This window comes from Triturus cristatus, chromosome 5_1, assembly GCF_964204655.1.
Source record: "Triturus cristatus chromosome 5_1, aTriCri1.1, whole genome shotgun sequence".
Classification (NCBI taxonomy): domain Eukaryota; kingdom Metazoa; phylum Chordata; class Amphibia; order Caudata; family Salamandridae; genus Triturus; species Triturus cristatus.
Genome location: NC_140587.1, coordinates 168,450,211 through 168,477,710, shown reverse-complemented (window position 1 = coordinate 168,477,710; position 27,500 = coordinate 168,450,211). Strand labels below are relative to the sequence as shown.

Below are 27,500 nucleotides of genomic sequence, written 5' to 3'. Positions count from 1 at the left end.
GCCTGCCATTGCAGCCTGTGTAGGCTGGTGCTTATGACAGATACAAGTTTCCTTTTATCTGAAGGCACTGCACTTAAGACCTATAAGTCACCCCTAAGACAGGTCTTTCAATCCTGAAGGCATGAGCAGGACACCCCTACAACCTTAGGAGTCCATTCTCCCGGGTTGTAAGTGCATCAGCCATAAAGATACATAGAGGGGCCATGCGTCATTACGCAATGGCTATCTCTAAACTGGCTGTAACAAACCCGGTTGTGTTTGGTATTAAACATGTTGGAATCATACATGCACTGTAAAGCTCCTCCGGGAGGCCCTCAGTGCTCCCGGTCTTCTAGACCCAGACAGCAAACCATGGCGGCTGCCGACCAGAGACACAATTCTGCGCTCCTGCTGCGGAGCAAAGATCGAGCAGGGGAAGGCAGGACGATAGGTTTCCGGTCACTGCGAGGGACAGGACTTGGTGTATTGGGACAGAGTGAGGGCGCTTGCCAGCGCCACTAGACTGCTTTGAAGGGCACATTTGGTGCCCTCCTTGCATACTCTAGTTGGGAACCAGTTTAGGGAGCCTTTGGCTCCCACTCTGGCATGAAACTGGACAAAGGACATGGGAGTATCCTCCCCACTGTCCAGCCCATCCTCTGGGAAGGACACCTGAATCGTCCCAACCCTTTCCTTAGGGTACTTAAGGGCTTACCTGTGGGTGTGTCCCCAGATTTGTCATGGGACAAAATTCTGATCCAGTACCACTTCTACTTCAACCGTCTGGGCACGCTGGACTTCACTTTGGGAACCGAGACTTCAACTAGGAAGACTCCTACTGCTCCTGGTCTCGTTGTCCTGCAAGTCTGCTGCAATGTCTGTGCTCCATACAGGTTCTTCATAGGAACGGTGGACATCCAAGACATCCGAAGTAATCTTCCTTGGAGTGAAGGAGTTACTCCCCTGCATCTGGAGGCACTGCAACACAGGTGAATGGTTAGCTGATCCTGCGCTCCCACGGACTCCGAAAGGCTCAGCTACATAGGTGGCAGTTGTGCAACTCCCTCGAGACCTGCACTGTCTCCTCACCGAGGAGGCCAGTATCCCTTGTCGGAACCGCAGGAACAAAACCCTGGTGCACCGTGTCGACTTGCTGTTGCCAAAGCTTGTTGACCCTCTCCTCCAGAGATCTTCGGGCTCCAAAAAACTGCAGCCTCAAGCAAATCTGTAACCATGTATATTTGCTCATAGGAGTATGAAATTCACAAACGTTTGTGAGGAGTATGCTTCCCAGGCAAACTTTGGTAAACTTTCACAAATCTCTAAAAGCCACATGTCTCCCCCAGTGCAAGGACATATATACATACATTTACATACACACTTTTGTGTTTTTCTTTAAGGATTGGGCTCCTAACTTATTTTGATATAGCCCATAATCGTTTCACACTGATTCTCCATCAATTTTCTTTTTTAAAAATATTGACATGCACAAAACACATTTTACAAAACTAGCTGTGCAATAGTTTAGCAACATGCTTTATTCAAGTAGGATTTGCAATAGTTTAGCAACATGCTTTATTCAAGTAGGATTTTTCTGTGTAATCTTCATTTTGAAAGCAAACAAAAATACCAGTCATGCTCTTGTGCTTCTGCATATAATCAGGGAATTCTCTGAACATTATAAGTAGCCTCAAATTGTTATAATTTAGAACACATGAATACACGAGCTTGTACTGGTACCACGGTCAGTAATGCAAGATCAGGTCACAGCATTTCCTTACAATGGTGGGGCCAATAGTAAAGGCTCTGAATTAATCAGTCATAGATACAAGAAAGAAACACACATAAACGCTCTGCGTTAGTGGCAGATAATCCCGTCCCATTAACGGACCCCTACTGTTAATGGGCAGCCAAAGGAATGTGCTTGAGGAGGTGGGACCTACTTGGCCATTGGACAAAGCAAACCTGAAAACTGGTTGCCCTGGACCCCAAACAATACGTCCTGGGCGTCGGGTGATAGGAATGCCACACCCCTGTAATGACTACTGAATCACTGGCTATTGACATCCAAACTTCCGCACAGAATAGGGTAATGCCATTGAGGGGTGGGGTTTAGGAGGGTGTGGGTGAGAACTGTACCCATTTGTCAGTGATGTATAACTAACCATAATGAGACCTCAAACATCCATGCCTGCCCTGCTCAATGTCTTCAGACAGTATACGGCCATAAAGTCTGTGCAGAAAAATCTGATCTCTTACCAGTCTTTACAGATAAAGCATTAAGAGTCTCCATGCGGCGAGCTTCTTCGAAATAGCAGAAATAGTAAAACATTCCGAAGTGCAACACCCAAGCTATCTGTACAATACGCCAGGTAGAATTAGAGATCTCAAACACGACTTGAGAAGATGGAGGTGCACAGACATCTTGGGACAGGCAGAATAGCAGCCATCAAAATGAAGGTCTAGCTCTCAGTACTATAACTTTCTCAGGCGCTTAAAATCAGCCTTGAAAGTCAGATTCCAGAAAATACAAAAATATCTACTATAATTCGTATAGCAAAGCAGGCTATGGCACCTGTTAGCTAAAACTACTGAAAGCACCCATTAGACAAGGCAGTGTGGGCTTCTGAGACATACAAGAGGACTACAAAAGCAACTGAACTGTGAAATTTGGAGGAGTGGACAGTTGTCAAAACCAACAGTTCTTAACCTTTTGACTTCTGTGGCCCACAATTAATCATTACTGGAAGCCAGGGACCCCTACTGAATTATTATTGTAATCCAGGGACCCCCACAAACTTATTATTGGATGGCGGGGACCACTGCTGAGCATTTTTGATGATTTGAACCGGAAAACAATGCACAAAATATACAGAAACAAGCATTCATAAAAAATAAAATGCAGAAATGAAAGTGGTTATTAAATTCTCAAATTAATATAAATAAGCATATTACAATTTTAATTAGAAGGTTTGAGCTTTTCTAAATCCAATTCGGGCCACTCATGGTCCATATTATATTCTTTTTGGTGCATTTGCATTGCTCCCACAAATCACTCTGGAGGATACCGACTTAATTTTTAGCCTCCAATTTCAAATTCCTTCACATTTATAGAATGCTTGAATTTGTTTAATTGTACTACTTTATTTAAGAACACGTTATTAATCTGTAGGTATTGTTTATTTTTCTAAGTAGAGTGGGTCCCCGGAAAAGAAGTTAAAAACCACTGGTCTAAAGGTCGATCTGCTCATGGACCAAGCAGAAGCAAGAAGAGCACCTTGAAACACTATGGGTTACGAGAACGAAGAGACCGGCCAGGCGGTCATGCAACCAGACAATGAGCGCCGTCTTAAGGTTGTGGAACTGAACATCACAGATGAGAGTTTACTACAAACACACTGCCACACACACCCATATATCATATCCTGATTTCACTCCTGCATGCCAGTCAGTTACCTTTATTTCGGTTGGACGAACCATAAGAGTGCACAGTACAAGGTTATGTTAAATAGGTAACAATTCATAGATATACAACGCAGCCCAATGGCAGTATAAAATACTAAAAGGCAAACCTCAGTCATAATACATCAATTAGGAATATGCTGCCCCAAAAACAGAGATCAGAACCACTGGGACAAAAACCTCAACAAGAGAAACCTTGAAAAGGTGCTTCTGAGGGGTCCGCTACGTGAACTTGACTTTCTATATTATTTTCGAATGAGTGCAGCTCAACGACTGAATGGGATGTCTAAAATAAAATTATGTTCCTTCCGTCTTTATACAGAACAGATTAATTTTTTTTGTACTATGGGACTTTAGACTGTTGAATATCTCCCATGGATTCCAATCATCATGAAAATGTTTTAGTAAAGTCTTCTGACAATGAGGGTCCTCGTACCAGAAATGTACACCCAGCATTCAAACATTTCATGTACACAGGAATATAAAAGGGAGATACGATTTTAAGAGGGTTGCGTGCAATGGGGAATCATACAACAAATGGAGACGCCGACTACAAAACCGAATTTGAAGCAGTACTTTGCAGACAGAGTCCAATATCCACCTTATACCAGCTGCTGACACAACCCATAACAAAATGGAAATACTGGACCACCAGGATGGAAGCCATAGGTGAAGTAATCTCAGAACAGTACTAGAAGTGACTATGGAAGGGTCCATGAAACATAACATGATCCGCAATAGACCATCATCAATGCAAATGACAGGCAGATACCACATCCTAGACAAGATGTTCTGAAAAACATCGGTCAGCTGCTGGAGGGGCTGCAGAAAGAAAGGAGAACCGGTTCAAATATGGTGGTCCTTTCTCCGACTAGCAGAATCCTGGAAAGGATCCTAGCAGCAATAAAGGCAATGGAACAATTAACACAACGTCTAAACAAAGACAGATGACTTTGAGGATTTGGTTGCCAGCATCACAATGCATGAACTGCAATCACAGAACTTGCAAGCCCTCCAAAGCTGAGATCGCTTCATGAATTTAATTTATCGATTTCAGCTACTCAGGGACACTGATTGAGCCATGGACTAGAAACTCTGAGAAGTGGTGCACCAACATACATAGCATAGTCATGTGTGCTAGGATGGGCACCACAATCCAATGACAGGTAGGGTTTTAAGGAGGAGGGATACTTAGAGGGAGAAGGTGGAAGAGGTTATACTTCCAATGAAAAAGGAGTGCCTAAAAGAGTTTTAAATAGCAAAGCGAGTCATGATTAAAGGAAGAGTATACTACCCTAATAGACAGATATTAAAAAAAAAAAAAATTAAAGGGGCATCAGCACAAATCTTCACACTTTATGGGACAAAAAAAGTCTCCTGCATGGCTCTAGAAAGTGAGAAATTCTGCTCTCACAACGTGTCCAATTGTGTTTACACTTCTGAACACAGCACACACAAATAACATACATGACTGCTGAAGGCCCACTGTGATACAGAATATCACCCACAGCCGGGTATGGAGGAAAATAGCATGTATACCTTCCTTTACTGAAAGAGACTACCCCCAGCTCACCGGGTGGTGGAAGAACGACCGACCGCAGTGGCAGCAACAGGTTTCACTGGCAGGATATGCCTTTTTACCTGTCACCTGCCAAGGAGAGTGGTTTACTGGCCTCTCACTTCACATTGGTCTGCCAGACCCCCGGCAACAGAGTCTTCACTCTGTCTATGTGGGACATGGATGATGCATACATGTTTAATCTATTTGTGCACAGAAGGCGGTGTGTAGCCGGCAGGTGTCTCCAACCAGTTGGTCAGCTTCTGGTAGCTCGACGACAACTACAGAATAGCTCACATCCGTTATTCTACCTTCAATAAATAAGTGTTGTGTTTTCTTTTAAAAGTTAAACGAAGCCAGTGTTTATTTTAGTCAAATTTCTTCATTATAATCATGGGCTGCCGTAGCGGTGCCCGATAATGATCTGATTTGGACTCTGCTTTGTGATTGAGAGTGGGGCACAGAGGTGAAGAACGGAAGGATTGCTGAAAGGGCAAGTTGTATGAATGAATCGTTTTGCGATTCCCCATTTGCGATTCCCCAATTACGAATCCTTGCCATTCGCAATTAGGAAACCGTAGAACGGCGGGTATGAAAGCGTGTTGATCACTTTTTACGATTCCTAGTGGTCGCTAATGACCTACCTCATGAATATTAATGAGGTAGGTCGCAATGTGTGATCCTTTAGGAATCGCTAAAATCACAGGGATGGTGGCCTGCTAGGGTCAGCAGACAACCATTTCCGTAAATGCTTTTAAATAAAGCAACAAAAAAAAAAAAAAATTGTTTTAATGTATTCAGTTTTCCTTAAAGGAAAATGGGTTGCATTTAAAAAAGAAAAATGAAAAGTTTACTTTTCATTTTCTAAGAGCAGGTAGTGGTCCAGCAGGCACTCATCAGTGGAACCACTGCTTGCTCTGAAAAAACGTTTTGGCTGCCACTCCCTAAGTTAAATTTGTGAATGGGTTACCACCTACTTGAAGTTGGTGGTAAAATACGAATGTTTTGCACCTTCATTCTCTGTCTCAAAACATTCATACATACCATTAGTGTAGGAAGGTGGAATCTGACTGTATGGTTGCCCCCACTTTTTTCCTGGTGTTGTGCTCGTTTTTTGACTTAGTTTGGCTGGGATCCTGCTATTCAGGACCCCAGTCTATCTGCTTTCCCCTTTAAATTGATTACAAGTACTTTAGGTACACTCCAGATTGGATTCTGGGGCCTCCAAGTCCCTAGTATATGGTATACTATGTATCCAGGGCATAGGTACCCCAGAGGCCGACCAAGGGCTGCAGCATGTATTGGGCCACCCCTGGGAAGCCAATTAAAATGACATAACAGGTCTGCTACTGCAGCCTGGGTAAGGTGGTGCATGCACCCCTTACTGAGATGTAGGTTCACTATATCTCTCCATATCACTGCACATATAAACCCATCAGTCACCCCTATGGCAGGCCTTATCAATCCTGAAGGCAGGGTGCTGTTTTTCATGTGAGAGGGTGCCCATGCAGGAGCAGAGACCCTCCGCAGCTTTCGGAACCTTTATTCTGGGGTGGTTTGTGATGCAGCCCAATCATGCACTCTTAAGTGCATTATAACCAAACGGTAAATGCTAACTTTGGGATGGCTGCATGGAAACATGTTGTGGGAGTATGATCCCAACCGTCTAGAGGGAGAGACATGACAGCACCAGTATACCTGGTACCAGCTAACAGAGCCCTGGCATCACAAAATGGATGCTGCCAGCCACAGACACGAAGCTGCCCTCCTCCTGCTGGACGAAACTTCGGCAGGGGAGGCCTGGACAATAGGTTTCCTGTCACAGGGAGGTGTCACCACCTCCCAGACAGGGTTTAGTTTATTAGGGCTGGGTGGGTGCACTCCAAGAGTGCTTTGAAGTCAACACTGGGGGCACATTTGGTGTCCCTGTGCATAGTCCAGCTCAAACCGGTTGCAGGGGCTACCAGCCCCTGCTCTGGCGCAAAACTGGACAAAGGAAATGGGTGTAGCCACCCCTCTTTCCTGACCCTCCCATAGGTGGGTCCCTAGAGTTTGTCCCACCCCTTCCTTGGGTATAAGATAGGAACCCCTGGCTACAGGACTGGAGATTACACCGGGACGAAACTCTGATACTGAATCCTGGAACTTCAACAATCTACACTGAACTAGATGACTGAAGAATCTCCCTTGGAGTAAAGGAATTACTCCCTGCAAGGCAGGCAGCAAAGACGCATCTGATGGGTTTGCATCTCCGAAGCTCCCGCCGGAGTACGAAGAATTTTGCAACACAGGAGGTGGGTTTCCGTGGCCTTAGGTCGATCAGTGCCCACAGCATGTCTGAGGCCCGTATCCCTCATGGCGACTGTGCAACCCGAACCCCTGGACACCGTGTCACTTTGCATAAGCATCAGCTTTCTAACGACTCCTGCAGCTGAGCTTTGGGTTACTTGTAGCCCTGACCCCAAGCAGCATTTGCACCGAAGATTTCCCGCCTACACTCCACGAGTGTTCCGTGAGCTCGCCCTTTGTGTTTTCTCTCTATGTCCCTTCGCGATCCCTAGTCCATCGACTGGTGGGTCTCTGTGAAGGCAACTTTACTTCTAAGTGGGCTTACCTGGTTGCTCCAGACGTGCCCTGACTCTCCATTGCTTGGGGGCAGTCCCCAGGACCTTGTTGGTCCGCATCGAAGCATCTTTTCTCTTCCTGCTTGGGTTGCTGTTGCCAAGGCTTGTGGGCTCCAATCCGGGCACACAACATCCTTTGTGGGACAGCTCGAATCCAGCTCCTAGACATTGTCGACGTCTCCTGGTCCTCGTGGCTGCAGAGTCAAGCTTCACCTCTTCGCACCTGAATCACCCGACATTGGTGGGCAGTCGTCTATCGTCAAGTGACCCAGACTCTGTCCCCTCTGCTTTCAGGTTCTTCTGATCTTCGATCCAGGCTTGGATCAAACCAGACACTTTTCTCCTTCTCGGCAGCAGCACTTTGCAGCAGATCGCCATTAAATCAACGACGGTTCCCGACACCAGTTGACACCTATGCACCAGGCTTCTCTGGGTGAGGTAACTCTAGTACTCTGGTGCTCCCGTGGGTGCTGGCCCTAGAACCCCCCCCCCCCCCCCCCCAAGTCTAAAGGGGTTTGCTCAAAGTCCTCTCCTAAGTGTCCTTAACTTCTAAAATTCCAACCGCAAATTTCCCATAGAATAGTACGGGGATCACGCCTGTGTTCTCACACTGCACGCGTCCCCCGTGGGTCTCCTGTGTCACTACCTTGGGTGGTTCTGCTGGAGCAGAGTTTTCTGTTGAAAATTCATCGGGTTTTGAAGCTTCAGTTGTCTATGCGTGGTAAAATTAAAATTATTAATTTTTAATTATTAATTATTTTGTTTTGAGTAAATTTTGTTTTACTAATTAACATGAACGAATTAACAAGAGAAAACTACACGTGGGTATGTGCTTTTGTGTTTGCTTAAATAATAAATGTGCGTGTTTATTAAATAAATGTTGCTGTGTGCTGTTTATTTTAAAGCACAAAACGCTTTTGAATTAATGCTTTTTCTTATGTCGCAGAAGCTAGATAATTACATACACATAAGGGTATTAGTGGGGTTAACACTGTTTAATCATTATGCTGTGGTAACGTTGTTCTTGTCTCTTAATTAAGATGGCCTATTTTGGCCTAAGAAAACATGGCCGCCATTTGCAGCCTAGATTCGAGTGAGAAAGTTGTGATGAGAAGGCCTTGCTGAATATGATTGCGAGACATTTGAATACAGTCTTCGCCAGTCTTCGCCTGGTTAAAATTTTCCGTGAGGACAGCAGTACTGGGCCGGCATCCAAAAGGCTTCTGAGTAACCTTGGAGGACAATGGAGCTATGAAAATGAACTCTGAGCTCATCCGAGGAAATGTGGATGTTGAAAGTTACTTTTTAATATTTGGTTCCTGTTCTGTCTTTTTATTTTTTTGATTTTTTCGGAGCGGAGATTTCCAAATGTAGCGATGCTACATCCTTTTCCTTCTCGCTCTGCTCAGTGGTTCAGCGGATGAACTAATATTAAATGTTGCTTTCTTTTGTTTAAATCATTATAAATATGCTAGACTAGAGAGGGTTTGTACTCTTTGCGTCATTGCGTTATGCCATTTCCTTCCCGAATCTGCGTTGGTGAGGATCGTTGCTGTGAGGACGGCGTCTCGAGAGACTTTACTGAGAGACTTGTCCTGACCCATTCTGACGCTTAGCTAGAATAGGTAATTATGAGAAAATGATTTACTTTGATTTTACTTTGACTAATTTTAGATAAAGCATCATAACTTTTGAATACGGTGTTTGTGGTTATTTCTTGTCAATTATTGAGTACTCTATATTGATGATTGATGTTTAAATTGTTGTTTAAATTAGGTCTTAAACAGTTCCATTTAGGTCTTATCGACCTTGGTGCAGATGCAGGGTGTTTAGAAGGGTTTTCTTTCCACAGGTTTAGTGGTAATAGAGTAATTGAGTGTATGTTAGTAAAATGGGCCCAAGTGTATGGTGAGTATATGTGCGTGTAACTGTGAATTTACTCTATCTGTGGAAGTAGGTATGATTTATATACCCTGATCTGGATCAATTTCCTGGTAGCAGAATTTGATGGTTTTGGAGATTGTTTTGATCTGATTAGATTGCTTGTACATTGGCTTATTGATTTTTGATTATTGATTGATGTTGGTATATGTACTAATACTATATGTTGGAGTTGTCGTGTTGAGTTTTATGTAGTGCTTCTGGAATTTGGGAGCCAATAGCAGTTCCGTAGTAGGGCAGAGGGAAGTATATGCTGCTCTCGGGAAAGACGGGATTGTTGGTCCTGTATGTATGCAGGAAAAAAATGTGTGACAATTGAAGTTGTTGCACGTCACATTGTCTGGGTTCGGAATAAGTGACATCGTAGTGTGTTACTATTAGAGATATTTCGGGTGTATAAGGAGTGTGTATGATAGCGAAGGTCATCTGTGAAACTCTAGTCTTAAGTCCCAGGGATCCGTATGGTTCACCGTTAAAGCTTATTGCGGGAGGAGTAATAGGTATTCTCTGAGCTTATTTGAAGGACTGGGCAGAGGTAAACTGCTTGGTTAACGTGTGTTATAATCCTGTAGTAGGGCAGATTGTTCGTTGTTCTCGGGAAGGTAGGATTCTGTGTGTATGTACTATATTTTTCCTTGTATGAATGTGCGTGAATGTATAAGCATTTAGTTGATTGTAAAACTCTTTGGACGAGTCCTAGAGGAAACAGTTACTGAAGTGCTACTGTGTCAATGGGATTCTTGTGAAATAGATTTCCTTTACTATTTTGTGGTTAGCGAAGCAGACAATGGAGATGTTTATATGTTGTAACTAATAGATTTTGTAGAATTTGACACGAAGTCTACTGAAAAGATTTTGTAAAGGAGGGGTAGACGAGTGACAGGAGACAGGAGACAGACTGCAGCGACTGTTGACGTCATATAGACTGCGCTCTGATTGGATAGTGGATCAGTACAGTGCTCGCGCTAGGATTGGTGTGTTGGTGTGAGCCGCGCAACGATTGGAAGGGATTTTAGTGACGTAGACGCTCCAGGATTGGTGTGTTAGTGTGATTCGCGCTGTTATTGGTTGAAAATTCGTATTATATATTTGTAATACGGAAGGGACTAGAAAGTTTGGTAAACGTTAAAATGTATTACCAAGAAGAGAAAAAGAAGAAAACTTTGTTCGGAAAGATCAAAAAGTGGTTTGATAAGGATAAGGATGTTAAAACAAGAGGGTGAATTGTTACCTCCACCGAAAACGCCTGCATCCTTCATGGCTGCGAAATATGGGTATCATACCTGTATATGGTTGGAGAATTGGGTTAGGTATACAAAGGAAGATGGTGTTCTAGCATTTCCAGAACATGGTTCATTTAATTTGGCCGTGTTGAAAAATTTACGGGAAAAGATGTTGTGTCTTGACCCAAGACCAAGGCAGACACAGTTTGAGGCTCTGGTAGAATGGGATGAGGAAGTACATGAGCGAGAAAAGCAGAGGTCTGGAGGCCATTATAGGTATATGTTTGGAAGGAGACATGATCGTGAAACTCATCATGATCGAATGAAAAGATGGCGGGATGCTAGTATGTCAGAGGGATTATATCCTATGAGAACAATTGAAGAAAGAGTTCCTGAGGCAGAGGCGAAAAGATATGGAGTTAATGAATATGAGGATGAGGTCTTGAATGACATGATTTACAAAAGACCACCTCCATATAGACCAGAACCAGAAGAGAGCACACCAGTTGTTTCTCCGATAAGAGATACATTGCGTATTATTGAGACAGAAAATGTGACACCTGAGTCAAGAAGTGGTAATCCTTTCAGGGAGAAAGAGAATCGATGTGGTGACGAGAATATGAGAGAATTAGCCAGAACAACGACAGAGCTGACTGAAAAGATTAGGGAGCTAACGAAAAATCTGGAAGCTGTTACGGTGCCTGTAACAATAGGTCCAGTAATGCCTGTTTTTGACAAGCAGAAAATAGGTGAAAATAGTTTGGTGATTCCATATGTTGGAAATAAAATGACAAATTTGGCAGGTCCTTCAGGAGATTCAGGAAGAAGAATAGAAAATGACGATTCGAGACAATCCAGACATGATACATGTAATGAAGGAGTGGATGCTAGTGAAGCTAGTTCAGGAATGCCGATTTTAGAACCGCAGAAGAAAGTGGTTCCAGTGAGAAAATCTACTGAAATAACAGCTGAAGATTTAAATGAATGGATGAAAGTTCTTCAAAAGAGGGATAAAGATTCACAGGCAATTGATGTGGCTAGGTTACGTGTAGAATTGGAGGAGCTTGTTGCAGGGACAATTCCTACAGAAATTCTCAAAAATCATCATGATGGTGAGTTGTTGTTCATGTGTAAGAATATTACCTGGAGAGCTAGAAATACACATGACAGATTGAGAGCAGTAGCGAATGAGCAGGGAGTTGATATTGATAAGGTGAAAGCTTTGCAGAAGTCTTACAGGATGGATTTCACGGACAAGGATATTGAAAATCTGAATGGTGCTGGTAGAACAGGACAGATTAAAGAAATGATCGCATTATTGCGAAGATGGGGTGATGTAGAAAAATGGAAGGATAGGTGGTATAAGAAAAGGGAAGAATCAGGAGATAGAACTTATTCAGCATTTCCTGTGAGAGAAAAAGAGAAAGTATCTACTGCTGTTACTTATCCTATGAGAGAAATACCTGGAGGAGGAAATGTACATGTTCCATGGACCAGACAGGATATTTTATCATTTACGAATGATTTCCCTCGACTGAGAGAAAAGCCTGTCGAGTGGTATAGGCAGGTAGATAGGTTTGTGAAATTGTCAAAAGTGCTGTGGGTTGACCTGAATAGTCCGTTTGATATAATTGTTCCAGCAGACTTGTGGACTGAGTGTAAAATAGTTGTGAGTTGGCCTACTGAGGAATATCCAAGAGATCAGAGAACAGGAGCACCAGATCCAGAGGTAATGAGAAAGTATGATCAGGTGATGGTATACCTGAAAAGTAAAGTACCTCCAAAGGAAACAGACTGGGTTAAGATAGATCGAACACATCAGGAAGCAAAAGAATCAGTTCATGCTTTTTATGAGAGGCTGATACTGGCTGTTAAACAATTCAGTGGAGATGAACACCTGGGTGACAAAGATTTGAGTCATTTTGTATACAGATTTGTGTATGGCTTGAGACCTGAGATTGGTGAAAGAATTCGTGAGCATACAGTGGATTGGCAAAGTAAGAAAATAGATGAGATTTTGAGACATGTAAAATACTTCAGTGATGAAATTGAGGCAAAACAGAGAAAGCTGAAAGAGAAAGCAATGTGGGCACAGGTAAAAGTTGCGGAAAGACAGGAAGCACAGTTGGTGGAACAGGCAAATAATCCAGGAAACAATGCAGGGAATAGACCTAGGTATACAGGGAAAGGAAAGGGAAATCTTGAGGAAGCAAAGAAAAAGTTCCCGTGTCACAACTGTGGCCAACTGGGACATTGGAGATCTGTGTACACAAATCCACCATTAGTGAATAATGAGGGTAAACCCTTAAATCAACAGGTGCAGAACGAAGGGAATAATCAGCAGCAACAACAGAAAGTTGTGAGACAGCAGAGTCAAGAACCGAAACCGCCCTTGCCGCAGAATAGAGGGTTACAAAAGTACAATCAGGATTCAGGATTCTACAATGATGAGCAGGTAAACAAACCAAGGCATTCTAACCAGGTACAACAGTACTTGTTAAAGAATGAAGAGAGTGAGTCTGAGGGTGATTATTGACGATGCCGAAGAGAGGAGGAAGAGTGCATACTTGGTGCAACTCTAGAAATAGACCAGGCAGGACCATTTGTGGATGGGAAAATAAATGAAGAAAGTGTTACTTTTTTGGTAGACACAGGTGCGACAAGATCTACTGTCAGGTCAACAGATATTAGAAATCTTCCTCTCTCGGATGAAGCAATCCAAGTAGTTGGTGTAGCGAATACACAAATCAGGACACGTCTTACTGAACCAGTAAGAGTACAGATAGGGAAATTCTCAGATATGCACAGATTTATTGTCTGTGATACTAGTCCAGTGAACCTGTTGGGTAGGGACCCATTATGTAAAATGAACTGTACAATTTTTTGTACACCGGATGGAATTGCTTTTGAAACACCGGATGAGGATGTTTTGTACCGAATTACTCTAGAAAATAGAGAAAGTGAGTTAATTGGTGCATATGCTGTGTTTGATCCGGAAGATTTACCAAGAGAGCTGAGCGACACAGTGAAAAAGGCAGTTTGGGATTTTACTGGAGAAGATGTGGGATTGATGAATAATGTAGATCCAGTGAAAATTGCAGTGAAAGAAGGAATTACTTATCCTAATATTCCGCAGTACAAAATGACACCAGAAATAATTGAAGGAATAACTCCTATAATTGAGAAAATGATTCAGCAGGGAGTTCTGAGAGAACTACTGAGTAGTCCTTGTAATTCGCCGATAATGGGACTAAAGAAACTTAATGGAAAATTACGGATTGTGCAGGATTTGAGAAAGGTTAACCAAATTGTGGTGGCATGTTGTCCCATTGTGCCAAATCCTTCAGTGATTCTGTATCAGATTCCACACGATGCTGAGTGGTACACAGTGATTGATTTGTGTCATGCGTTCTTTTCAATTCCATTGCATCATGACAGCCAGCCGTTTTTTGCATTTAGGTTTGGCCAGCGTATTTTAGCATGGTGTCGTATCCCACAGGGGTATACAGAGAGTCCTTCGATATTCAATCAGCTATTGAAAAAGTCATTGGAGAGTTTGATCATGCCTGAAAACTCAGTACTAGTGCAATATATTGATGAACTACTTGTGGCATCAAAGACACGTGAAGCTTGTGAAGTAGATACTATAGCTTTACTGAATCATCTGGCAGATGGAGGGTTAAAGGTATCTCCAGCCAAATTGCAATTTTGCAAGAAAGAGGTGCATTATCTTGGACACAATATTGAAAAATGGTCTGAGAAAAGTGACTGATGACAGGATCAGAATCATCAGAGAAATTAAAGCTCCAAAGACCCAGAGAGAAGTGAGAATGTTCCTGGGTATGGTGGGTTATTGTCGTCAGTGGATAATAAATTTTTCTCTGATAGCAAAGCCACTGATTAAGCTGACAAAAAGTGAGATGACAGATCCATTGGAACTAGATGGAGAACAAATGGCAGCATTTGAGGAGCTGAGAAACAGGATGTGTGAAGCACCTGCTTTGGGTATGCCAGACTATGAAAAAGAATTTGAATTGTACTGCAGTGAGAGAAATGGATGTGCACTTTCAGTGTTAATCCAGAAGCATGGATTACTGAGAAGGCCTATCGCGTACTTCTCATCGACACTTGACCCTGTAGCTGTGGGTTTACCAGGTTGTCTGAAATCTGTAGCTGCAACATGCAGAAGTCTGGAACAAAGTGAGGGAATCATAATGGGATATCCTGTAAGGGTATTCGTACCTCATAATGTGGCAATTCTTTTGACAAGAAGCAGAACCCAGTACATGTCACATAGTCGGCTGACTAAATATGAGAAGGTGATTCTGGGAGCATCAAACGTGACTCTTGAGAGATGTGTGAATGTGAATCCAGCGACGTTGTTGCCGGATATTGAAAACGTGGGTGTGAAGATGGAAGATGATCATGATTGTTTGGATGTATTGGATTACTGTACAAAACCGAGACCAGACATAAGGGATCTTCCTTTGCTTGAGAGTGATCATGTGTTGTTTGTGGATGGATCATGCTTGAGGAATGATGAGGGTGTGCTGTGTGCAGCATATGCAGTGTGTAAGGTTTCAGAGGTAATGGAAGCATCATCATTGAAAGGAGTGAAATCTGCACAAGTTGCTGAATTGGTGGCATTGACAAAAGCTTGTGAAATTGGGAAAGATTCGAGAGTGACTGTGATGACTGATAGTCAGTATGGATTTGGAGTTGTGCATGATTTTGGCCAGCTTTGGCTGCAGAGAGGTTTCTTGACGTCGAGTGGGACTCCAATAAAGAATGCTGAAGTGATTGGAAAATTACTTGAGGCGATACAGCTGCCTAAGGAATTAGCAGTAAAATGTGCTGCTCATGGACAAGGAGATGATTTTGTGACAGTTGGCAATTGTTATGCAAATGATATTGCTCAATATTGTGCGAAACATAATCAGTCCATTAATCGGGAACGAGAAGGGGAAATGTCTTTTTGTTCTGTGATGTTTACTAATGTCCTAGAAACGTGGGATGAAGTGAAACAGTTGCAGGATGAGGCAGGAAAGGAAGAAAAGAAAGACTGGATCAAGGCAGGTTGTGCCCCAAGAGAAACAGACCAGGTTTGGGTCTATAGAGATGGTAGACCAGTTATGCCAAACTCTATGTTGTCGACAATGGCAAGGATGTATCATGGCCAGGGACATTTGGGAAGGGATGCTATGATCAGGTCTTTTAAACAAACGTGGTACAATGCAAAGTTCAGGACAATTGCAGAAAGCATCTGTCAAAGATGTTTGATTTGCCAGCAATTTAACACTGGGAAAAAGACAGTGGTGAGTCTGGGAACAATAGGCAGAGAAGGTGGTCCTTTTACGAGAATGCAGATTGATTTAATTGAAATGCCCAAAGTAAACAGATTGAGGTATGTTCTAGTGGTAGTCTGCTTGTTCTCAAGATGGGTGGAGGCCTATCCGACTAGGAGAAATGATGGAATAACAGTGGCAAAGTTACTGTTGAGAGAGTTGATTCCTAGGTACGGATTTCCAGTGACGATTGAGTCTGATAGAGGTGGACACTTCTATAATGAGCTCATGAGTCTGATTTGTGAAGCATTGGGCATACAGCAGAAGTTACATTGTGCATACAGGCCAGAGGCTTCTGGTGTTGTTGAGCAGATGAACGGCACAATCAAGAATAGGATTGGTAAGATGTGTTTAGCCACTGGTATGAAATGGCCAGATGTCTTGCCTCTAGTGCTAATGACAATTAGATCTACTCCAGATAGAACTACTGGTTTAAGTCCGCACGAGATTCTAATGGGACGTGCAATGCGACATGCATTTGTACCTGTCAATAAGTTGGTGACAATAACTGATGACATGATTTTGGATTACTGTAAAGGCCTGGCTGACGCAGTTCATTCTGTGTTGCACCAGGTTGGAGAAGAAGCTACCACACTTGAGAAGAAGCAAGCTCATGATCTGAGTCCAGGGGACTGGGTGAGGATTAAGGTGCACAGAAGAAGAAATTGCTTGGTTCCAAGGTGGGGAAGGCCGAGACAAGTAATTTTGACTACAACAACAGCAGTGAAGTGTGCTGGTGTGAAAAACTGGGTACATGCAAGTCATACTCTGAGAGTTCCAAACCCAAAAGAAGGGACTGGTAAGGAGTATTTTGAAGAGTCAGATTCCAGTGATGATGAAGACCCAGAAATAGTAAGAGAGAATCAGAGTTCAGAAAAGGAAGCAGAAAAGGCTTCAAGAGAACGATTGAGAGTCTCAGAAGGGAGATCAGATTCTGTAAGAGAGCCTGAAGTTCCGAAAAGCAGTGGAGGAAAAAGAAGAGAAAAGAGTAATTCCACAGAGACTACTCCTGAATCAGAAGAGGAGATTGAAATTGAAGAACCACTTGAGACTATCTTTGAAGAAGTAGGGTCAGAAGAAGATAGAGAGGGACAGATTGCGGAAGACCCCCGAGGAGGTGTAGGGAACATTCCTGATAAGCTAGGTGAAGGGACAAGTAGACAGCAAGAAGATTGCGTGTCGGAGACCCGAGGAGGGACAGAAGTAGGGAAGTCTCAAACAGTGGTGAAAAAGAAGAAGACTGTGGAACAAAAGAAAATTGCTGAAGAACAAGAGGCATTTGAAACAGAATCGGGTGAAAGTGAGACTGAGAAATCAGAGGGTCGAGTTCTGAGAAAGAGAACTTGGATTGGAGAGAAAAATAATACAGAAGCAAGACCGAAAAAGGTTATAAGAGGAGATCGTTGGCCTAATAATAGAATAAAGAGGCTGAGATACAGATTGATAAGAGCAAATACCTCGAAAGGTGAAAAAGCTGAACAAGTGAATGAGGTATCGAGTCAGAATTCAACGAAAAAAGAAGAATCTAAAGAACCAGAGGAGATCAAAAGAATAAGAAAACCTAACCAGAAGTATAGGTCGCCGGAATGGATGTACGTGGCACTGTCTGAAGGTGAAGAGACAGAAAGTCAAGGAAATCCAGAGGAGGCCATACGTGAAGTGGTTGAGGAAGATACTGGTGAAATTCTGAAAGTAATCTTGACTGACATTGATGAAAAGTCAGATACTGAGGATTGTGATGTTGGAGATCTAATACAATTTGATGTTGAAGAAGTTGAAGTGAAGAATGACAAGTATCCAAACTGAATAAACAGAAGAAGGATTCACTTGGGTTGAGTGAACAGAAGAGATCACTTGGAGAAAAGTGAAAAGAGAAGAGTCTGGAAAATTAATTGTTGAAAAGTCCAAAGTTCAAAAAATTTCAGTAGTGGAGTAGTAGAGGCTAAGTCAAAAGACAAGGTCAAAGTAGTAAAATGGCTAACATAGAGAATAATCGAAGTAGATGTGCCTTTTTGAAAAAATGGTGTAGAATGTGCTGCTGTTGTACTGCATTTCTAATGCTATTATGGGGTGTTTTAGCTTTATTGGTTACTTTTAGAGTTACAATAGGTACATTTGAAATACATAAAGAGAATGTGACAAATGCAGAGAAAAGTTCAGAAAAAGTATTTCCAACTAGAATTAGTAATACATACATAAAGATAGGTCAATTAATGATTTTTCTAGTAATGTTTTTTCTAAATTGTTATACGAATATGTGAAAACAATGGAAGTGAGGGATTGCTATGTTTGTATGCAGTTACCTGCATCCGTTTCAGAGGGTGTTACTTATCACCATTTACCAGCTACGTATGGAATTTCATGTAGTGTATTAAGTAGTGTTTTTTATTTGTTAGGGAAAATAGATTATAAGATGTCTAACAAAGATAGTATTTTTGGGCATTTGCCAATGAACAAAGAGCTGAATCCAGCTAAAGAAGCTAACATTTTTGGTGAGATTTTTATTGAGAAAGAAGAATTAACATTAGATTACATTGTTAAGAATAATTTAACTTGCAGTCTGAAAGAAGAGGAGAAAGCTTTCCTGAACATGGTAGAGGAAAGGAGAATGAGCATGCATGAGAAAGCAGGGAAATACAAAGTGAGTGAGACAATTTGGGACATTGAGATGGGAAAAGAATTGAGAAATGGGGCTAGTCCAACTTTAGCTTTAGATGCACCACAGAAGGGTAAGCTGTGCATTACAAGAAGGAAATCCCAATATGATACATATTTTGTTGGGACTAGTGAGTGTCATGATACATACTTCATTGCAACAGGATGGGGTTTTAGAGGTGGAGAAGATCCAGTTTTCCCAGGAGTGTATTATGTTTGTGGGAACAAGGCTTATTACAAGTTGCCTGACCATTGGTATGGCACGTGTTATGTGGGCCTGGTCTTTCCAAAGATTTTTCATACAGATAGAATAGAAGATGTAGAACATATTAATTTACTAACAAGATTTAAGAGAGAAACTTGGTCTGAAATAGTGGGTGACATTTTTGGAGCTTTAATTCCAGCAGTGGGAATTTCTTTGAATGCTTATGGAATTCGGAAACTGTCAACAGTGGTTGATCGATTATCGACCAATACCGCTGGAGGGTTTGTTTTGGTGAATACGGAATTGATTGCCGTACGTGCCATGTCTATGCAAAATCGACTTGCCCTTGATATTCTATTAGCCAAGGAGGGTGGAGTTTGTGGAATGCTGAAAGTTCAACATTGTTGCACTTACATTCCAGATGAAAGCAAAGACTTGAAGGTCTATATCAAGAATATTACTGATTTGCATGAAGAATTAGTACCACTAGAAGCTGAGAGTTTATGGACTAGAATAGCTAATAAAATAGTTGCTGTTAAGAATTTTATTGCAAAAATAGGTAGTACTATTGTAGGTAAAATATTGTTTCCTTTAACTTGTATAATTGTTGCTTTATTGATACTAAGATTGGTGTGTGTGTGTTGTAAAAACAGGGGAGGGAAAAAGAAATTGATTTAAAGAAATAATGAACAGAGAAATAAAAGGTTGAAAAGAGAACCACAAGAAATAGAATTAGAAGAATTGAGGGAGAGTGTTTATTTAGAAACAAAGAGGGATGAAGAAAGGGAGTCTGGTGTCTAGTGTTGTGAGAAGAAAAGACATTTCCAGTTTCTCCTAAAATTGGGACTAAATTTCACAAAAAAATTTTTGGGGGTTTATTTGGTGATAAAATCACCAAAGGAGGGATTGCTGGAGCAGAGTTTTCTGTTGAAAATTCATCGGGTTTTGAAGCTTCAGTTGTCTATGCGTGGTAAAATTAAAATTATTAATTTTTAATTATTAATTATTTTGTTTTGTGTAAATGTTGTTTTACTAATTAACATGAACGAATTAACAAGAGAAAACTACACGTGGGTATGTGCTTTTGTGTTTGCTTAAATAATAAATGTGCGTGTTTATTAAATAAATGTTGCTGTGTGCTGTTTATTTTAAAGCACAAAACGCTTTTGAATTAATGCTTTTTCTTATGTCGCAGAAGCTAGATAATTACATACACATAAGGGTATTAGTGGGGTTAACACTGTTTAATCATTATGCTGTGGTAACGTTGTTCTGGTCTCTTTTAATTAAGATGGCCTATTTTGGCCTAAGAAAACATGGCCGCCATTTGCAGCCTAGATTCGAGTGAGAAAGTTGCGATGAGAAGGCCTTGCTGAATATGATTGCGAGACATTTGAATACAGTCTTCGCCTGGTTAAAATTTTCCGTGAGGACAGCAGTACTGGGCCGGCATCCAAAAGGCTTCTGAGTAACCTTGGAGGACAATGGAGCTATGAAAATGAACTCTGAGCTCATCCGAGGAAATGTGGATGTTGAAAGTTACTTTTTAATATTTGGTTCCTGTTCTGTCTTTTTATTTTTGTGATTTTTTCGGAGCGGAGATTTCCAAATGTAGCGATGCTACATCCTTTTCCTTCTCGCTCTGCTCAGTGGTTCAGCGGATGAACTAATATTAAATGTTGCTTTCTTTTGTTTAAATCATTATAAATATGCTAGACTAGAGAGGGTTTGTACTCTTTGCGTCATTGCGTTATGCCATTTCCTTCCCGAATCTGCGTTGGTGAGGATCGTTGCTGTGAGGACGGCGTCTCGAGAGACTTTACTGAGAGACTTGTCCTGACCCATTCTGACGCTTAGCTAGAATAGGTAATTATGAGAAAATGATTTACTTTGACTAATTTTAGATAAAGCATCATAACTTTTGAATACGGTGTTTGTGGTTATTTCTGGTCAATTATTGAGTACTCTATATTGATGATTGATGTTTAAATTGTTGTTTAAATTAGGTCTTACACAGTTCCATTTAGGTCTTATCGACCTTGGTGCAGATGCAGGGTGTTTAGAAGGGTTTTCTTTCCACAGGTTTAGTGGTAATAGAGTAATTGAGTGTATGTTAGTAAAATGGGCCCAAGTGTATGGTGAGTATATGTGCGTGTAACTGTGAATTTACTCTATCTGTGGAAGTAGGTATGATTTATATACCCTGACCTGGATCAGTTCCTTGGGATCCCAGCGATTCTACGTGCTCTAGGCACTGTGTCTAGTCAAGTTGTGGTTCTTATACCACTTTAATATATGGTTTGGTCCGCCCCTAGGGCCCATTGTATATTGTGCTATTTACTGTCGTTTTAGAACTGTATTATTGTGCTTCTTGGACTCTAATCTCAAAGAGATTAGTAGTGAGTGTTTAGAAATAAATACCTATATTTTATGGTTCTCCTTTCATTTAGTGATTCAAGAGGTTATAATCTGGTAAACCAAGTGGCTTTACACTTCAAGACTTAGCCTGAAGGCTGTTCTCCATAGCTACCACTAGGATAGCTTTCAATAAAGGTTCTCTTTAAACCTATCGTCAATAAGGGTTGTTTGGTTTGGTACAAGGTGCCCACTATAACTAGTGGACAGCATATACCAGGCCAACTTCCCACAATTAGGATTCGCTATTTGGAAGGGACACCCTAAACACGCCCCTTCCAAATGGCGAATCGCATACCCATACAGGTTACTGAGTCGCAAAATAGGGTTTGATACATGTGAAAAGCATTTTGTGCGTTCGCAAATCGGCCCGTTTGCGAACACAAAAATGCTTGATACATGTGGCCCTTTAACTCAAATAAAAGTTGCAGTCAAACAACTCAATATTGGAGCACAGAACACGCATAGTGCACTTCACTAGGGACTTTACTAGTAAAGCAAACATACCAATAATGGACAACCAATCACCATTACACAGGGAACACTTGCACTTTGACACTGTTTAGTAGTGGCAAAGTATCCAGAGCATCTAAGTTGGCAACACATTACATTGAGACGGATATGCAGCGGAGCCCAGAGCTGGGGAAGCAATTCAAGCCAAACAGCTCAGCCCTGGGGTGTTTAGAGCAGGCAGCATGCAAGCCAGGGAGCACCGTGCACATCACCGCTTCTGAGCTGACAACATGGCCAAATGTAATTTTTCATTCCCCCCCCCACCCCCCCCCGCCCCCCAACCTCCCAAAATCTCGCAATTGCGAGACCTATTGCATTTCAAATGCTTAACTTGTGTCAGTGGAGTGAGGCCTACAAGCTCACTCACTTTTAAAGTCCAGCTACTATGTGCTTGAGTCGCCCTTGGCCTACATCAGCTATATGTGAGTGCTGTGCAGTGCGGGAGTGGTGATTGCACTGGTTGCATGTGTGCCTGTGAAGGGTACAATACAGGGCCAAAGCAGTGCTTTGCAGTGCATGCATGGCGAGTCAGTGTGCATACACTGTGAACACCTTATATCGTTCATCTCGGCATCGTACTCTCGGTGCACGCCCATCGCATATACTGATCACCAGTGCACAACAAGTCTATTGTATTCTAGTTGCATCTATATAGCGCTTCATACCCCTGATAAGGCGCTGAAACATAATTACCAACGGGTAGCACAACAATCCATTGCTTGGAGGGAAGAGTTTGAGCCTTTCACGTGGCCTACTCGAGAAGTGCTTTGTGTGTGGAAACAAATTCCAGCTCAGCTGTGCACCCCATGACGTGTACAAATGAAATAAAGTATAGCTCGGCTTTTTTATTATAAATTATATAATCATAAATGGCAAATGGACCATGGCTTTTGTCGCACCTGCAGCCAGTCCTGGCTTCCTGTGACTTGTATTATAAGAAGGGGCTTAAAAATTCCAGGCTGCAAAGCGATGACGGTTTAAAAGGTAAAACTGAGAGAAGAAATCACACCCTGGCAGGGCCTGGTGTGGGCACCAGGGGCGCACAAACACTGTACATGACAAATCTTCACCCCAAGGCTGCATAATCTGTAGATCGGCAGAACATCTCCAACCCCCCGCCGCCTCGGAAAACATCCTGATCCTGCGTCAATATTAGTACCTAAAACCACACCGATGGGAAGATGAAAATACATTTCACGTTGGTGACACTGTCCGGCAATTATTTGTTGAATAAAAAAAATACAGTATCTGTCATGAAATATCTACTTAATGTATATTACGCTATATCTCGTCTATGAGGGTGTCACAATAACACAAATATTTTAAAAGAAAAAGTTGTAGCTCTTCTTTTCGTGTCAAAATACGGACGACCGGGTGATTATATTAGAAGGCTCTTATGTAGCTCAATCATATAGTGACAATTAATTGTTGATAAATATCTTAAAACGTGGAGCAAAATATGGAACGCTTCACGAATTTGCGTGTCATCCTTGCGCAGGGGCCATGCTAATCTTCTCTGTATCGTTCCAATTTTAGTATATGTGCTGCCGAAGCGAGCACAATCCAAAAGGCGTACACGGCGGTATATAAAGTCTCATTCTCAAATGATTTCTAACTAAGGGTGTTTATATCATATAACAAACTGAGTATTACACTTGTAGTAGCTTCCCTTCAACATTAATTTAGGTCTTCCCTAAATCATTTTGAACGTTTCGAAAAAACCTACATTACATAAATTACAGCGCAGATGCATTGTGGGTATGCAAATAAAAATACGTCACCGACCATGCTGGTTGTACTATAGTGGAATTGAAAAACCTAGTTTAAGAATTACGAAGGCCGTTAACTTCCGTTTGATTAGAAAGGAAAACGTCAAATTCCCTCAAGAGCAATGTTAATTTGGCAAATCTAACAGCTACAACTATTCGGGAGATACAAGGCACGTGGAACGCTAACCACCCCCCTCCTCCCCCGTGTCTCGTGACGGAGCGAGGACACTGAGGACACCTGCTTCTGGCAGGAAACAACTCGGGGGCTCGTCACATCCTCCCTATGATCGGAACCCACGTCATAATCTGCTTTAAAAATCCAAGCATGCCCAAATCTGCTGGGGAAACATCGAAGGGACATGCAGGGCACGGATCCACGTAAAAAGAAAGTCCAGGATCGGGATGTGATGTAGAGTCACATCGTAGAGTTGCAACCTCTCTGTGATTTTATAAACAGCCGAGTACTAGCAGGTGATAGTCAATTTATGTAAAATTGTCAAGATTCTTTTGTTATACGACACTGACGCCTCTGTCCCAATAATCATCATGAAAGTATTTAAACAGCTCTCAAATAAATACTTTTTAGCTGTTTTCTTGTGCGTTTGATGTTCTAGGTTAGGGGTGTCACCTGGCCAGTTTTCTATGAGGATGCCTGTTCTCTTAATGCCCCCGCCAGTACAAAAAAATTGTAAAATAACTTTAAGATGGTATTTTACCCCCTTTATCTGTACAAATATACAGCAGAAAATATAAGAAAACATATTAAAATATGTGCTACGGCTGTGTTAAGGAAAAGTAACGTTACAAACTATTTCCTGTACAATCCTATTTATGCATTGCATCCAGCCCATTGCATACGGTTCAAACACAAACAAATGGGCTGTACTTTAATCTGGGAAGGTGGCAACCGTATTCTAAGTTTATATTTCAGCAGGGAAAAATAAGTTTGCATTTACCCATATTTTATCCAGCAACTTAATTTGGTGCAGTCAGTATTGACAGCTCTGTACCATCTTCACATTCCTTCACATAAAATGATAATTACGGTTGGCATGTGTGAGACTATGAGCAGTTCAGATGATAAAAAATAAAAAAAATAAAAAAGCCAGACAGCCATGTGGCAACCTTCGTCACAATCAATCAATCAGCATTTGTAAAGCGCAACACTGTCACCCCTAGGGGCATCTGGCCACGGTGTCTCCATTGAAGAGCCAGGTCTTGAGTCGCTTTCTGAAGTCTGCCAGCGAGGAGGCTGTATGGAGCTGGAGGGGGAAGGTTGTTCCAGGACTTGGAATCGATGTAGGAGGAGCGGCCATAGCTGTGGCTGTGATGGATGCGGGATGTGTGCACGCGTAAAGAAGCACAGTTGTCTAGAGGGTTGGAAGTTCAGTCGATGGTTGATGTAGGCAGGTCCTAGGTTGTGGAGGAAAGCGTATGCGAGGATTTTTAACTGGCATCTCTTCAGGATAGGGAGCTAGTGGAAGTCTCTCAGGTGGGGGCGATGTGGGTTAATCAGGGGAGGTCCAGGATGAGTCTGTTCTGCTGCTTTCTATAAGGTCTGGAGTCTTGAGGAGCTGGGTGGAGATGCCGGCATAGAGGGTGTTGCTGTAGTAGAGGCAGCTGGTGACGAGGGCCTGAGTGACTGTCTTTCTGGTGTTGGTTGGGATCCATCTGAAGATTCTGCAGAGCATGCGAAGTGTGTGGAAGCAGGAGGAGGCCACTGCGCTCACTTTCGTTTCATGGTCAGTTGGCTGTTAAGGAGAATACTGAGATTGCATGCATGGTCGGTCGGTGTGGGTCGGAGTTCTGCAGGCCACCAGCTGTGGTCTCATGCGGAGGCGCTCTTCTCAAAGATCAGTACTTCAGTTTTGTCAGGGTTGAGTTGGAGGCAGTTGTCTCTCATCCATTTGTCATGGCGTTGCAGAAGTTGGTTTTGGCATTGGTGGGGTCCTCGGCGAGCGAGAGGATAAGTTGAGTGTTATCTGAGTGGGAGATTGTGTTGAGTCTGTGGGATCGGACGACGTCTGCAAAGGAGGGGGAGAGGTCATCTAGATGTTGAACAGGGTGGGGCCGTGGGACGATCTTTGTGGTACGCTGCATAGAATGTCTTTGGAGCGGAGGTGAAGGGAGGCAGTCGGATGCTGTGTGTGTGTCCTGTAAGGAAAGAGGTGATCCACTTGAGGGTATCTTGCTGTATGCCTGTGTTGTACAGTTTGTCGAGGTGTTGTGGGAGATGGTGTAGAACGCTGTGGAGAGTTCGAGGAGGATCAGGGCCACAGTTTCTCCGCGGTCAAGGAGTGATCCGATGTAGTCTGTGGCAGCAATCAGTGCTGCCTCAGTGCGGAGCTAGGCACAGAATACTGATTGAGAGGCGTCCAATAGGTTTTGTTCCTGGAATTCAGTGAGCTGCTGGTTGATGGCTTTCTCAAGTACTTTGGCCTGGTAGGGGAGCGGGGGGATTGGCCGATAAATTTTTTTTTTTTAGATCGCTGGGGTCGGCAGAGGTTTTCTTAAGGAGGCGTCTGACGTCTGTGTGTTGCCATCTGTCCGGGAAGCTTGCTGTAAAGATAGAGGTGTTGGACATGGGCATGTTGAGGTGGACATGGCTACAGACTGGGTAAGGAGTGCGCTTCTATTAGTGGAGTATGACATTAGCTCCCTGAGAAGAGGGCTAAGGGCCTGATGTAACAAAGGGTTTTACTCATTCTGCATCTATCGGAAAATGTGTTCGTACAAATGAGCCTATCTTGCCTACCTTAAAATGGTACTCTAAACTCCTACCTCTCAACTCACCCTCATTTGAACATAGCCGCCAAGTTTTCAGGTTGCTTATGTGTGACATTCTGGGGTTTCAGTTGGATATGAGAGACATTCTACTGTTAAATGTGCGACTTTTGAGATGCACTTTATCGCAAGCAAATCAAAGCAATGACCAGTATTTGAGTATCTCTCTGTGATTTTTCAGTTACCGGATTCAGACATCTCACACAACAATGAACACACACCTTACACAAGCTAAACCTATTGGCGTGGTCACTGCTTATTAGCCATATTAGATCAATAAATAATAACAATAACTGATGAATAATTATAACTAAAAACGTTTCGATTCTGAGAAAATTATACTGTGAATTGAACATTACTAGGCATGTGGGGGGGGGGGGGGCGGTAGTGGTTTTTAGAGTGTCTCGGTCACCCTTGGTCTTCCCTTCACACCACTTTCGTCTGCAGTTTCTAACTCCGATAGTCACTTATACTGTTTTTCTCCTCAGATCTTTAAATCCTCCATTAGTATACTTCACGTCATCATCTTCCAATTAACCACTGCCTTTTAGTCTGTCTTTCTGCATGTAATTCCTTAGGTCACCCTTGTTGCCATGCTCTCTCTCACATTCACAAACACACACTCCTCACCAGTAAATACAGCAGTTTATTTTCCTCAATTTGGTGCAGTGAGTATTGACAGCTCTGTACCACCTTCACATAAAATGGTAATTACGGTTGGTATGTGTGTGACTATGAACGTTCTGCAGAGAAGCTACGGATTTAATGAGCGTGCAGTTGAACTACTCTGACACACCGATAGTCGCATCAGAAGATCTCAGTGACTTCAGCCTCCACTCTAGAGCTCTCAATAGTGCCCCGCCGTGCACACCCACCCACAACCCAAACTTATCCAGACACCTACAGGCAACTCCATTTACAGCAAGTACTATACAACAATAATGTTGCATGAAAAAAGTACAGAAACAGCCAACCTGGAAAAAGCACATTTCCTGATCAGTGCTGAATTTGAGCCGGTGGTTTCCAG

At 42.5% G+C, this 27,500-nt stretch overlaps 1 protein-coding gene and 1 non-coding gene across 2 annotated transcripts in view; both read right to left on the bottom strand.

Annotated features, from left to right (window-relative positions):
* The window catches only part of LOC146830557 (protein brambleberry-like), a 204,490-nt gene that overhangs the window by 73,665 nt on the left and 103,325 nt on the right, over window positions 1–27,500 (bottom strand). The window lies entirely within an intron of this gene.
* Window positions 23,374–23,480, bottom strand: LOC146830558 (U6 spliceosomal RNA). The gene has a single exon (XR_014961632.1). It is a non-coding gene; the product is annotated as a U6 spliceosomal RNA (small nuclear RNA).